A 15,320-nucleotide genomic window follows, 5' to 3' on the forward strand; every position below is an offset into this window, starting at 1 on the left:
TATGAAACCAACAAACTTTTTTACCTTCTTTAGACTAAAGAAAAAAACAATGTTAACTTGTGTTTGAATTCTTAAACCACTACAGCTCGGAAAGCTTTAACCCCCCCCTTCATGACCAGGCCATTTTTTGTTCTACAGCACTGTGCTACTTTAACTGGTAATTGCATGTACCCAAGCAAAATGTATATAATTTGTTTTCCACACAAATAGCTTTCTTTTGATGGTATTTGGTCACCACTGGGTTTTTAATTTTTTTCGATATAAACAAAAAAAGATCCGAAAATTTAAATAAAAAAAATATTTTTCACTTTCTGCTATAAAACTTCCAACTAAACATTTTTTAAAAATCAAGAATTTCTTCATAAATTTTGGGCAAAATGTATTCTGCTACATGTCTGATAAAAAAAAAAAAAAATCCCAATAAATGTATATACAAATTTTGGTGTGTGTGTGTATATTTGTATTATGTGTGTGTGTATATATATACACATACATACATACATACATACATACATACATACATACATACACACTTTTTTTTTTTTCTAGTAATAATGGTGACGATCAGCGGTTTTTGGTGCTGTGGGAGTGTTGGGCAATCTGAAACTGTCACTGACATATCACCAGTGACATTAAAACGGTGATCAGTGGTAATACTATACACTGTCCCTGTGCTAATGGCACTGGCTAGGAAGGGGTTAACATCTGCCTAAGAATGTGTAATGTGTGTAAAATGTGCTGCTTTTACTAATTCATCTATCCATTTCTCATCCCTGCAAAGCAAGGATGAGAAACTGACAGATCGTTCCCTGGGTACAGAGCTATGTGTTGAATGCCAACACAGAGCTCTGGGCTGTGATCATACACAGCTGATCAGCAAGTCCCAGCTGTGAATCCCTGACAGACACCCGCTGTGTACAATCACAGCGTGTGCCTGCAGAGGGGGCACGGGTGCCCAAATCCCAGAATTACGCCAAGTGGTTAATATATATTAACCACTTAGCCTATATATATTTTACACCCTTGGCCTTCATTGACCCTTAGCATTTCATAAACACAGGCAAAATAGTGCCACACATGTTTTTTTTGTGCCACAAATGGGGCAGTCCATTCATTTGAATGGTCTTCTCTACATGCGATGAAGTGCAATATAGTAGCTTATGCCCTCTTTTTTCAAGATAAATGCGCCAACAACTTTTGTCCATATCTGTGTATCATTGTATAATTTCATATAATAGCAGCCCGTAATGACTTTGCCTCTCCAAAGCACATTTTAAAAAAAAAGCCTGACTTAAAATCTGTAAGTTGTTTTGGCTGAGTTCCACTACTGGAAATGCTGACTTCACAGTTGGAATCCACCCCGGAATCTGGAGTGGCACCTAGCTCAGCCTCTCAGCGAAGTGCTAAGAGCCTGAGCCAGCCGCTCCCTCTCTCTCCACAGCCCAGCACTCCAGTGAGTGCTGGGGGGGGGGGGGGTGGGCTGAGCAGACTGTGTGACTGACAGTCTCACTTCGCTCAGATTGGAGAGGAGAACTCGGCGATCAGCGGTCATGTGATCACTGAGTTCTCACCCTTAGAGCTGGCAGGGGAAGGATGACGCATCGGACCGATGCTTCATCCACCTAGGTAAGTATAATGGGGGAAAAATTTAGCCCCATACTTCCATTTTAATAAGGTGACCTTTTTCACACAGTAGTTGAAATATTAAGGTATGTTTAACCACTTGCCTACCACGTATTTTACCCCCTTTGTGCCCAGACCAATTTCCAGCTTTCAGTGCTATCGCACTTTGAATGACAATTGCGCGGTCATGCAACACTGCACTTATATGCCATTTTTGTCATTTTTTTCACACAAATAGAGCTTTCTTTTAGTGGTATTTAATCACTACTGGGTGTATTATTTTTTGCACTATAAACAAAAAAGCAAAAAATTTGGGCAAAAAACATTTTTTTTTTGTTTCTGTTGTAAAATTTTGCAAACGTAATTTTTTTCTCCACTGATGTGCGTTGATGAGGCGGCACTGGTGGGTACTGATATGCGGTGCTGACTAGTGGGAGGCACTAATCATCATGCTGATGTCCTCTGTGTTTGCCAGTTATTGGTAGTACTTTCCTCACGCTGTGACAGCGTGAGCAAAGTGTAGCCAATGTCATTGGACACAGCTGATCACGTGGTAAAAGGCTGCTGTGATTTGGCCTTTTATCTCATCATGTGATCAGCTGGGGCCGTAGGACACATTGATCATAGAGAGCGCTGAGGGCGCATTCTGGGAGGACATCATAAGATGCCCTCCCAGAACTGGACTAGTCCGCTGTAGCCGTCATTTGGCTATAGCGCAGTTGCCAATTGGTGACTTTATATTGATTTTTTTAATGCATTTTATGTGTTACTATTATTCCCTATGGAAGATATACAGGGGTTGGACAAAAGAAAAATGGAAACGCCACTGTGTGATGAGACACCCAGCTGACGGGTGGGAAGCGTCATTTTCATCATTCACTGCGTGTGTTGTTAGTAATACAGAGATATGTCAGAGTTTACGGAGTTTCAATTGTTGGTGCCTGTTTAACTGGTGCCTCTGTGACTTAAGTTGCTAATTTATTTGCCATGTCTCAAGGTACAGTATCAAAGGTTATGACGGCATATATAGTTCCCAGGAAAACATAATCTGATCGGCATAAGGGCGGTCGACATGGTCAACTGTCCTAAAGAGACAAAAGTAAATTGTGCTGGAAACTGCAGATCTCAATCTCAGTCTTCATGCCACAGTGCGTTGAAGGGCAGGGGAGATATCCGGGGTCTAATAGATCCCTGATGTCTCCATAAACAGTACTGTCACTGCCCAAAGCAGTCACAATAGGCTTGTTTGTCCCTTGTGATAACAGAAAAAGGTAAATGGGGGGGAGAGATAAAGATAAAAAAAAAGAGATATACCTAAAAGCCAAGAAGAGAAGGATCAAGGCTGCTCTGTGCAAAACAATCATGTTTATTATTTTTAAAAAACTAGGTTTACAGTCAATGTTTGCAGTGGCTGACAGAATATTTTTAGAATAGGTGTTTGTTTTCTTGAGACCTGCTTTTCTTCTCATACAAGTCAATAGGAAAACAAAAGCAGCCTGATACAGCTTAGGAGGATTTCAGAAGCATTTGAAATGAATCTCAAATGCAAGATCAATGCACCTAAAATGTGCTGCATTTGCAACTACTCAAGTCTTTGTCAAATAAAACTATTTTTTTTCATCATTTTGGACAGGGAGTAAGGGAGAGTTCTAACCCTTGAAAGGTTTATTTTTGCCATCTGTGTCCCATTGGGTATATTTCACTTCCTTTCCCTTAGCCAGAATTAAGTGTAGAGAGTATGAAAATGGGCATTATATACAGGAGAGAAGAGCGGAGGGTACAAGGATGAGCGGCACATGTTGTAGAGGTTATGATAGCAAGCAGTATGTGCATCAGAGGAGTATGGGCAGTGTGACAGCAGGTAATGTGTTAAGAGGAGTGTGAAAAGTTTGAAAGCAAGCAGTATGTCCTGGAGGGGAGTGCAGAGGGCATGGCAGTAAGTAGACAATCTCTGGCATTCGTAAAGACTGGTGCAGACACATTTAACGAAAGTGTCTCATGTTGTAAAAGTGGTGATGAATGCGCCAAATTCATGTACCGATCTAGAACATGTACTTGAATTTGGCTCATGCTGTGCCACTTTCAGGATGCACTTGAGACACTTTTGCAAAATCTGTCAGTGACAGGTTTTTTTTTTTTTCCTCTGTATGCCAATAGAGAGTTGGTGTTAATTAGCTCCATTTTTATATTTGTAATGCAGTTGTGCTGTCCACCTTGGCCAATCAGGGAATGCTTTGCATTTATTCAGAAGGCTCAAAGCATTCTCTGAGTGGTGCACATGCTAAGTGTGAAATTATATTCATCAAGTCATTGCATGTACTGAGAATTTTCATATGAATGTTTGTCCGAAAATCTACTAGTGTGCAGTCAGTTTTAGACCATCTGCCAGCGATGGTATCATGTTCCTGGTGCCAGGGTTCGGCATGTGGTGGATCAGGTTGATAAATTACTGGGAGGGGCTGGGCATGACCCAGCTATCTTGGTCCATGTTGGAATCAATGACAGAATACATGGACAGTGGAGGCTCCTTAAGAATCACTTTAAAGAACTAGGCTGCAAGTTGAAGGGAAGGACCTCAAAGGTGATATTATCTGTGCCATGCGCAACTCAGGAAAGGCAGGGAGAGATTAGAGAAGTCAATGCACGGCTGAAGACCTGGTGTAAGAGGGAAGGATTTGGGTTTCTAGAGCACTGTGCTGACTTTTTTCATTGGGGTGCAACCTATATGGTAGAGATGGTTTGCACCTAAATGGAAGGGGGTCTGCTGTGCTGGGGGAGAGGTTTATGGGAAGGGTGGAGGGGTATTTAAACTAGGATCGAGGGGGGAGGAAGAATTAGATTATAACAGGGTAGACAGATCATACAGGGGTCAGTACTTATTGGTGGTGGAATGGGGAAAGATGGGGGGGAAGGATATGGCAGATAAGAAGGTTCCCATGTTACAAACAACCATTGGAATTGGTACCATTTGTAGCAAAATAAAAAATATGCAAAATACGTGTGAACAAGGTGTCGATGGATTAAAGTGTTTGTTCACCAATGCCAAAAGTCTGCCAAGCAAAAAAGGTCAGTTGGAAGCTTTGATGCATGAAGAGAATTTGGTATTGCTGAATCTTGGCTTCATTCTTCACATGACTGGGCCATTGATATTCTTTTCTGTTCTTTTTTGGAGAGACAGGGTAAATAGGAAAAGTGGTGGTGTCTGTCTCTGTGAGAAGTGATCTCAGAACGAGTGTGAAAGAGGACCTAGTTAATGGAGAGTGTGATGAGGCTGAAGTATTATGAGTGGAACTGTACATGGGGGTGCGTACTACAAAGGTAATCACTGGATATTGTTATAGGCCTCCCAGTGTTAATGAGGAGGTGGAGACTCTGCTCCTTGCACAGATCGAAAGGGCTGGGACAGTGATAATAATGGGGGATTTTAACTACCCGGAAATTTACTGGAGTAATGGTACTGCAGGAACAGTTAAAGGGCAAACAATTTTAAACCTACTACAGGACAATTTTACAGTTCATAGAGTCCCCAACTAGGAATGATGCTCTGCTGGACCTAGTAATCGCAAACCATGCAGAGCTTATTACGAATGTCCATATAAAAGAACATCTGGGTAGCAGTGACCATAACATGATTTCATTTGTTAGCTGTAAACAGCAAGCACATACGGGAAAAATAAAAACGTTCAATTTTAAGAGAGCTAATATTGCAAGGCTGAGAGCTGCTCTCCTAGACTAATTCCCCGTACACCTATAAGAATTATTCATCCGTCCAACGAGCAATCGTGCAATTTTCTGACGGTGTGTACATCATTTTCGACAGCCGATTCCGATCTTATGAACGAAAATTAACGATGGTGCAAACATCAACATTTTTGTTGTTTGGGAACAGAACGAACGATTTTTGTTTAATGTGTACAGTTTTCGTATGAGAAGAATTGGATACGAAAGACTGCGCATAATCGGAAGCTGTTTATGACCCACCACGGAATATTCGTAGCATTACAGCCATTAATGTCATGAAACAGTTTGGATACGGTATCCATGACTATTCCGAAAATTTGTCACAAAAGATCTGTCGCTGAGGGAAAACAAACATGGCACCGAAAGGAGTGGCTACAAGGTCACACTTACATTACATCATTTCCACAGCTACGCTACGACGTTCGTATGCAATGCTTTTATATCGTGCAATATTCTCATGCATAAAAGCACATCGCTTTTGACCAGCAGCGTACAATCGATGATAACCGATCGTTCATCCGATTTTCTTATAGTGTGTACGGGGTATTAGACTGGGAGGGAATATTGGCATCCATGAGCACAACGCAGAAATGGGAGTTCTTCAAAAAGACTGTATGTGAACACACTGCAAAATATATTCACATGGGCAACAAGTTTAAAAGGCTAAAAATCAAACCTATGTGGCTTACAGCCAAAGTTAAAAAAAAGCTATAAATAAGAGCTTTTATTAAATATAAAAATGAAGGAATACTCTCATCGTTTAAACAGTACAAAGAATATAACAGAATATGCAAAAAGGAAATAAAGGCAGCAAAAATTGAAACGAACGACAGATTGCAGAAGATAGCAGGACCAACCCCAAAAAATTCTTCAAATATATTATTAGTAAAAAGGTCCGGTCCGAGCATGTAGGCCCTTTACAAAATAATCTAGAGTGGGTGACTGGGGAGAAAAAGAAGGCAAATTTATTGAATACCTTCTTCAGCTCTGTGTATGCCAAGGAGCATGGGGGACCTCTTGTCCACAATGGGCATGGTATTCACGCAGCTCCAGTTGATCCACATTGGCTCACAATTGATATGATCCAGAAATATTTAGACAGAATAAAGGTGAATAAAGCACCTGGACCGGATGGCATACACCCACGGGTCCTTAAAGAATTGAGCTCTGTCATTTCAAAGCCATTGTTTCTAATTTTTAGGGACTATTTAATGATTGGCATAGTACCACTGGACTGGCATAAGGCCAATGTGGTGCCAATATTTAAAAAGGGGTCAAAATCTTTACCAAGTAATTATAGACCTGTTTAACTTCTATAGTTAAATCCAACCAGAGGATTTACCCCCCCTTAATGACCAGGCCTCTTTTTGCTATTTGGCACTGCACTATTTCAACTGATAATTGCGCGGTCATGCAATGTTGTACCCAAATTAAATTTACGTCTTTTTTTTTTTCACACAAATAGAGCTTTCTTTCAGTGGTATTTGATCACCTTTTGCGGCTTTTTCATTTTTCGCACAAAAAATTTTTTTTCGAACTAAAAAGACCGAAAATTTTGAAGAAAAACAAATTTTTTTACTTTTGGCTATAAAAAATATATAGTAAACTCAGTCATAAATTTAGGCCAAAATGTATTCTGTTACATGTTTTTGGTAAAGAAAATCCCAATAAGTGTATATTGATTGCTTTGTGTGAAAGTTATAGCATCTACAAACTATGGTATAGATACTGCAATTTATGCCATTTTTTTGCTATATAGTACTGCACTAGTTTAACTGAGAATTGTGCGGTCATGTAATATGGTATATAAATTAAATTTACGTCCTTTTTTCACACAAATAGAGCTTTCTTTTGGTGGTATTTGATCACCTATGTGCTTTTTTTATTTTTGGCGCTATAAACAAAAATTTTTTTTAAATATTTTCTAATTTCGGTCATAAAAAATATCCAAAAAACTAAAATTTTGTCATAAATTTAGGCCAAACTGTATTCTGCTATATGTTTTTGGTTTAAAAAAATCCCAATAAGTGTATATTAATTGCTTTGTGTGAAAGTTATAGCATCTACAAACTATGGTATAGATAATGGAATTTACACAGCTTTTACTTTCTGACTGCCCATCACATTTCTTGAGGAGCTAAAATACCAGCATCGTATGAACGCCCCCAAATGACCCCTTTTCGGAAAGTAGAAACCCTAAGCTATCTGCTCAGAGGTATATTGAGTCCATAGAAGGTGTTTTTTTTTTTTTTTTTTTTTTTTTTTTTTTTTCACACAAAGTTGTCACTTAAATGATTTATTTCTCACACAAGCCATGTGTATATTTGGAATTACACCTCAAAATACATTCTGCTACTTCTACCGAGTATGGGGATACCACATGTGTGAGACTTTTTGGGAGCCTAGCCACATACAGGAGCCTGAAATCCAATGACCACTTTGAAAGGTGCGTAACTTCCTCATTTCACTTCCTCACTACCTATCACAGTTTTGAAGGTTCTGAAATGCCAGTATAGCACTCCCCCCCCCAATGACGCCTTTTTCGAAAGCAGACACCCCAAGGAATTTAAAAAGAGGCATTTCAAGTATATTGCAGATCTCATTTTTTTTCTCACAATTTTTGAATCTAAAAAAGGCCAAAATGTATTCTGTGACATGTCTTTGCTAAAAAAAATCCCAATACGTGTAAATTAATTGGTTTATGTGAAAGTTATGTTGGTATAGATACTGGAATTTTTTTTTTTTTTTTGTTAATACTAATAATGGCGGTGATCAGCCACTTATGGCAGGACTGTGGCGCACATTCTGACACTGGGGGGAACTGACTTGGGGTCACTGACATCCCCAGTGACACCAATACAGTGATCAGTGCAAAATAAAAACAGACACTGTACTAATGGCACTGGGGAGGAAGGGGTTAATATTTGGAGACAATCAAAGGGTTAACTGTGTGATGGGAGTGTTTTACTAGGGGGTGGGGGAAGGGGCATGCAACAGAGAGCATGGATTCATGAAAGAAAGAAGTTGTCAAACAAATCTGATTTCTTTTGATGAGGGGGTAAGCAAAATCTTGGACAGAAGGGTGGAGGTGGACGTGGTATACTTGGATTCTGCAAAAGCGTTTGACTCCATTCCCCACACATGGCTAATGTGTAAGGTCTACAGGCTTGGAAAAATCTGTATGCAAATGGCTGGAAAACTGGCTAAAAGATTGTATTCAGAGAGTAGTGGTTAATGATTCATACTCTGAATGGTCTGGGGTCATCAGTGGTGTACCCCAAGGTTCAGTGTTGGGACCCTTACTTTTTAATATATTTATAAATGATATAGGGTCTGGGATTATAAATCCCATTTCAGTCTTTGCAGATGACACCAAGCTGTGTAGTGGAGTAACGTCCTTACAGGATGTCTCCAACTTACAAGCCGACCTCAATGCTCTGTTTAATTGGGCAACTATGTGGCAAATGAGGTTTAATGTTGATAAATGTAAGGTTGTGCACTTGGGGATAAGAATATGCATGCATCATACATACTAGGGGGGGTACAACTGGGGGAATCAATGGTGGAGAAGGATCTGGGAGTTCTGGCAGATCCCAAGCTTAATAATGGCATGCAATGCCAAGCTACATCTGGAGGAAAATAAATTTAATCTCCAAACACACAGGTTTCTTCACAGTAAGAGCTGTGAAATTGTGGAATAGACTTCCTCGAGTTGGTTGTGGCCAGCCCTGGATTGTTTCTTAGATACACAGAATATATATGGTTACTAACATTTATAGGTAAAGTTGATTCAAGGAATTTCTGATTGCCTCTCAGGGGATCATGAAGGAATTTTTGATCATGCTTTGCCGTTTTTTTTTGTTTTTTTTTTGTTTTTTTTTTTTTGTTTTGTTTTTTTTTTTTGTATGGTTGAACCGGATGGTCTTTTTCAGCCAGACTAACTATGTAACTATGTGAAATTCTCTCTGCCTTTCTTCCAGTGAAGATGATGCACAATGTAATGAAGTATCTGGTTTTATTGTGCAAACCAGAAGGGGGAAATCCTTCCATCAGACAATGATAAATGAGGCTCAGTGTGGTCAGCTGTTTATATTGTTTAATGCAGTAGCCAAGAACAAAGGTGGGATTTTTCTCTAGCAGCATGTTTAAAATATTGATGAAGTCTACCTTATGACTTGTAAAGGTAGCACCTCTCAGACTGTAAAACATAATAAGGGAACATAAATAATTAAATTTGTTGTTAATGTGACTTCCTTACTATTTGAATATTAAATGAAGATGCAATTGGCATTTAAGGGCTCTTGTACATGGCCGTATATTGGGGCATGTGACCGTACAGGGTAAAATACTCCTGTATTAGTGACTCCTGAGAGGCACAGCTGTTCCGTAATTATATTTATATAGGTGCTTTGCGGAATACACTGTACACAGCTATACACTCGTAAACACTAGTACATGCGTTTAGATGGATGTGGACTTCTTTCAACAAATGCAAATATTTGAATTCATAAAGATTCGCTCATTCCTGCATAAAGCAGCGTATTCTGTAATGCATGTTTTCGGGCAAAATTGTACAGCAGCTGTTGCTCCTGGGCACCACAAATACTGTTGTATTTTACTGCGTACGGCCATATGCTCTAATATACAGTACAGTCATGTGCCAGAGCCATAAAGGGTTTATTTTTTTTTTAAATAAAAGCTCATCGGAGCATGGCAGCAGGGACCATCATATAGTTCATCAAGGATGTCATAAGTTAACCTTGAATTTAACCCCTTCACGCTGTCTCCTCCTGCTCTTTCCAGTCTGGACACTTTTACCCCCTTCCTGTCCAGGCCAATTTTCAGCTTTCAGTACTATCACACTTTGAATGACAATTGCGCAGTCATGCAACACTGTACCCGTATGAATTTTTTAGCATTTTTTTGAGACAGATAAAGCTTTATTTTGATGGTATTTATTCACCACTGGGATTTTTATTTTTTTTGCTATGTAGTCCAAAAATGTTGAAAATTTTTCTTTGAAAATTTTGCAAATAGTATTTCGTCATAATTCTTGGCCAAAATTTATTCCGTTATATTTTTAGTAAAAAAAAAAATAACCCAAATTTAGTTTATAACCAAAAATTATAATTTTTAACCTTTTTATTTTTTTATTTTATATTTTTATTTTTTTTGCATACTGTCACCCTAGCAGTACAGTGTTACCATGGTGACACTGTACTACTTGTGGGGGGGTGATGAAGATTTTTTTTTTTTTTTTTTACACGGATTGCTTTTACACCCATAAAGGATGTAAAAAGCAATCATTTCTCCTTCTCTATAGCTGCATTCTTGCAGCCATTGAGAACTACTGAGTGAGCTGTGATTGGGCACAGCTTGTTACATGGTACAAGGCTGTTATGAATAGCCTTGTACCATGTGACCTCTGTAATCATTCACAGATTTCACACGTAGTAAGCAATGATGTCAGAAGTGACATCTTGCTTACTACTCTGCATGTGATCACTGATTGGCCAATCAGTGATCACATGATCGGGACCTCGTACAGAGGTCCCGTCCGACAATCGGTGTTCCACTGTGTCCGGAGGACACAGTGGGCACCGGATTGTGGTGCTGCGCGCTCCCAGGTAGCGCACACAAGCAGGGTGCAGGGAGGCAGTTTATAAACGGCCACCCGACCCTGCACTGCCACTGTCCGGACGTTTATATACAACGGCCGGACAGGAGATGGTTAACAGGAACCTAAATGGCAGGAGGCAGAAAAGTGCATTCTGATCAGGTGTACTTTTTGATTAGTAGTCACTGCAGCAACATGATCAGAAAGCCGACCACCCGTCACAAGTGTGCATCAGGCGCTTTCCAGGAACCCGCTTGTTTCCAGCACAGGAAAGCATTTACCTAGGGGTGCATATATGCGCCAGCCCGGTGGGATGTGGTTAAAGGCTAACACCACGTTGCCATTTATCAAACTGAAAAAAAACCCACTTAAATAAATTTTAGCGCACACAAACACAATATAACACCCAATGTTTGGTCAAATATAACATGTTACACCGAGTAAGCATAACCTGGCTTGAGTAAAATTGTTCACACTATTTACATGATTTAAAAGCTTTAACAAGTTACCAGTTTGGAGTTAAAAAGGAGGTCTGCAGCTACAAATATTGCTCTCATTCATGATGATACCTCACACGTGTTCCGTGATCATTGTTTACATATGACTGCGGGACCTACATGATTTCGCATTTGTGCTTGAGTGGGGTAACCTTTTAAAAGATTTTGTTAATGTACTACTTATTTTGTTACCACAAGGAATGAACATTAGCATGGACAGGGATAGGCAGTTTTTACTGAGATCTGGGGCTATTGGATGTACCTGCCTTTCCCCTTTGTTCAGCAGGTCAGAAGGGTCATAGAGGTCCCAGGCTTCCCAATCACACTGGATAGTGTGGGAATGGCAGCCGGAGGGGGTAATCTTGCAGCTGTGGAGGCACTTTGATTACTTCTACGGGAAAGCCCTTCACTGGTCATAATCTGTTTGGCTCCATCTGAGGCTTCTTGCGTCCCCGTCTGATTGGATCCTTGTGTGGCTTCTCCAGCCCCCAGTCTAAGTTTTGCTGTACATGACAACATTATTTGAAAGTGTGTGTGCTCAATTGCCATAATTACAGTCTCTATATCTGTGCACTGTACAGGGTACAGCAATTTAATTCCTGAAATGGACCGGTAATAACCCTGTCAAACACCTGCATTTTTCAAAAGAATGGATGAAATTTGAAGACTACTTTCGTACTGATCTTTTCTACAGAGATGGCACCTCCAATCTTGAGAGATCTTTCTCATTCCCATATCTGTAAGAATCTGCCACACGGTTTCCCTGTTCATGTTCAATTCTTTTTGCCATCGTTCGCACACTCGATCTGAGCGTTCAAGGGTTCACACTCTGTCCACCGTTTGCATCTGTGCTTGGTTCTGGAGAGGGGGTGGTTTCATGAACTATTTTATAATGTAAGGTCAGCTTTAACGTTCTCGTGCAATTACTGTTTTTAAAGGAGACGTATGGGGTTTAAATTCATAAAGGATTCCCACTTTAGGTGGATTTAGCATCGATCTGATGCTGCACCTGTCCTCTGCTTTCTCCAAGACTGAGAACTGAGTAATCAAAGACAGCTGGTCATTCGGTTCTCAGTCTTCAGTGAGTACATTGCTGAAGATTGTCAGTCAATGGTTGTCTGCTGTGTCCCTGCACCTCTCACTGGAGCGCTGGGTTGTGGAGGGGGCGGGAGCGGCTGGCTCAGGCTCTCAGCGGCTTGCTGAGAGGCTTAGCCAGTTGCCAGTTCAGGCATCTGGATGGATCCCAACTATAAAGTTAGGATTCTCTTCAGAGTCTGCGGTTTTCCCTGCCTGGGGCATTATAGGTGGCGTGCACAGCTGGCATTTATCTTACATGCATATGACATATTCCTCTAAAGCAATACAAGCCATACACACATGCAGTGAGAAAACGCCTGTAATTTTACACTCGAGTGCACTTGCTAAAAGTCCGTGTGCATGTATCCTAAAGTAAATTTTGCGTCACCATACAATTTTTTTACCTAATATTTTGTTTGGCTTGGTGCATTTAAAATTTTGAAAAAAAGTATGCATTTGATATACTATAGGTTGAGTTTAGCACTACTTATAAGTTTTTTTGTGATTTAAACATTTTATTTTTGCATTCATTTTTACACTTTTAACAAAAATAGTACATCATACATTTTAGTGTGTGATGGTGTTTTTGTAAGGGACATTAGTCCTGTTATGACTGTTAGACTGGTGAAAAACAGCAGGAGCTAGAATTGTAGGACGTTCTTTCATGTCACCTTAATTTGCTGAATTGTGATATGCATGAGAGTTTTTCCTTTCTGCTAAAGGAACAACTCAGTACTGTCTGTGATACTTTTTTTATTTGCACTAACATACAATTTTGAGGACAAGCTTTCGGGGAGTGTCCCCTTCTTCATGGTCCAAGCAGTACTATTAGTACTGCTTGGACCTTGAAGAAGGGGACACTCCCCGAAAGCTTGTCCTCAAAATTATGTTAGTGCAAATAAAAAAAATTATCACGGACAGTACTGAATTGTTTCTGTCGCAAATGCACTAATACAGCTACAATCACCTTCTTTCTGCTAAACAAATTCTATAGAAAGATAACATAGAAAAATAATAGAATGCTAAGCAAAATACACTTGTTTTCTCTAGCTACGCCTAGAAATAGTGCTAAAACAAGAAATGCAGATGCAGCAGTTGTAGTTTGTGTTTAACAAAGAAAGGGGATACCTGACTGTGTTAGAAAATGCTGAATGTTTAGCTGGAACAATGGAGAACACAATGAATGAGCTACTCAGCAATGTTCACAGCTAACTGGTCTGCAAGTTGAGCCAGGATTCTATCCCATAGCCTAAGCTGAAGTCTTGTACTGTAACAGGAACCATTGTGTGAGCTGTCACATACAATGTTTCGGCACTGAACAATGTAATCTGGAGTTTTCGAAACCGCAAATAGCAGTGCACATCACTTTGTAGGTGTTTTTTTTTGTTTGCTTTTGCTTGCTTTTTATCCTGCCATTGGAACACTATTCCTCGCTCTGACATCAACAATGGGGTATTATTCCTCCCACTTACACCAATGATGGAGCATAAATTCTTCCTCTGACACCAATAATGGGGGGACTATTCTTTTCACTGACACCATTGATGAGGCACTCTTCCTTTCATGATCAGCAATGATGAGGCACTATTTCTCCCACTGCCACCAACAATGGGGCACTATTCCCCCAACTAGTACCAACAATGGGGCACTATTCCCCCAACTAGTACCAACAATGGGGCACTATTCCCCCAACTAGTACCAACAATGGGGCACTATTCCCCCAACTAGTACCAACAATGGGGCACTATTCCCCCAACTAGTACCAACAATGGGGCACTATTCCCCCAACTAGTACCAACAATGGGGCACTATTCCCCCAACTAGTACCAACAATGGGGCACTATTCCCCCAACTAGTACCAACAATGGGGCACTATTCCCCCAACTAGTACCAACAATGGGGCACTATTCCCCCAACTAGTACCAACAATGGGGCACTATTCCCCCAACTAGTACCAACAATGGGGCACTATTCCCCCAACTAGTACCAACAATGGGGCACTATTCCCCCAACTAGTACCAACAATTGGGCACTATTCTTCTTCCTTTTCCTAACCGCAGAAGGGTTATAATTTTCTTACTCCCTTTTGACTACCAAGAATGAGGCATTACCTACTCCCACTGGCCACAATCTGCCCCCCCAAAGTCTGAAGCGCAGTTAACTGGCCATTTGTTTGGAAAGTTTCTAATACACCAAATTTGTGGCAGCACACTGCACGTTCATCAGCATGTTGCATTGGAAGCCATTCAGAATGAATACACCGCACCAATGCATGTAACACATTTCTGCAATGCAGTAGTGTCAATGGCCCCTAAGCCACTGCCTCATAATAAGCAGCAGCATAGTTAGCCTGCTGTTTGCTGCCTCTCAGATCTATTCAATTTTGGATCTACCCTAATTTTGAGTCGCAGTGGCAGTGTTTGCCAGGACAAATAGAGGACGCAAATCTCTGTAGTAGGCACCATTCTATAATAAAAAAAAAGGGTTTATCTTTAGATACAGTTTGAAATAAATTACCTCAAACCATTAGTTTCCCTTTATTGTACCTTTTTTTAAAAGGTACAATTTATTATCTCTCCATAATTTAAAGGATAAGTTCACCTTCACGTTTTTAGGGTGGAGCATGTAACATGTTCCCATAGTTGCAGCCGTGCCCGCTGCCCCCCCCCCCCCCCCCTCCCTCTGATAGATATACGATTTGTCAAATTTGAAAACTGCACAGCCATGCAAGGCTCTGCCCACATGGCCGCATCATTCATTCACAG

The 15,320-nt window shown here is 40.3% G+C and overlaps 2 protein-coding genes across 8 annotated transcripts in view; one reads left to right on the plus strand and one right to left on the minus strand.

Annotated features, from left to right (window-relative positions):
• Positions 1–15,320, minus strand: part of MCF2L2 (MCF.2 cell line derived transforming sequence-like 2) — a 371,113-nt gene that overhangs the window by 136,227 nt on the left and 219,566 nt on the right. The window lies entirely within an intron of this gene.
• The window catches only part of B3GNT5 (UDP-GlcNAc:betaGal beta-1,3-N-acetylglucosaminyltransferase 5), a 29,713-nt gene that overhangs the window by 9,567 nt on the left and 4,826 nt on the right, over positions 1–15,320 (plus strand). The gene's annotated exons all lie outside the window — the stretch shown is intronic.

Source organism: Staurois parvus, unplaced genomic scaffold (assembly GCF_062004578.1).
Source record: "Staurois parvus isolate SC_StPar_1 unplaced genomic scaffold, SC_StPar_1.0 ptg000155l, whole genome shotgun sequence".
NCBI lineage: Eukaryota > Metazoa > Chordata > Amphibia > Anura > Ranidae > Staurois > Staurois parvus.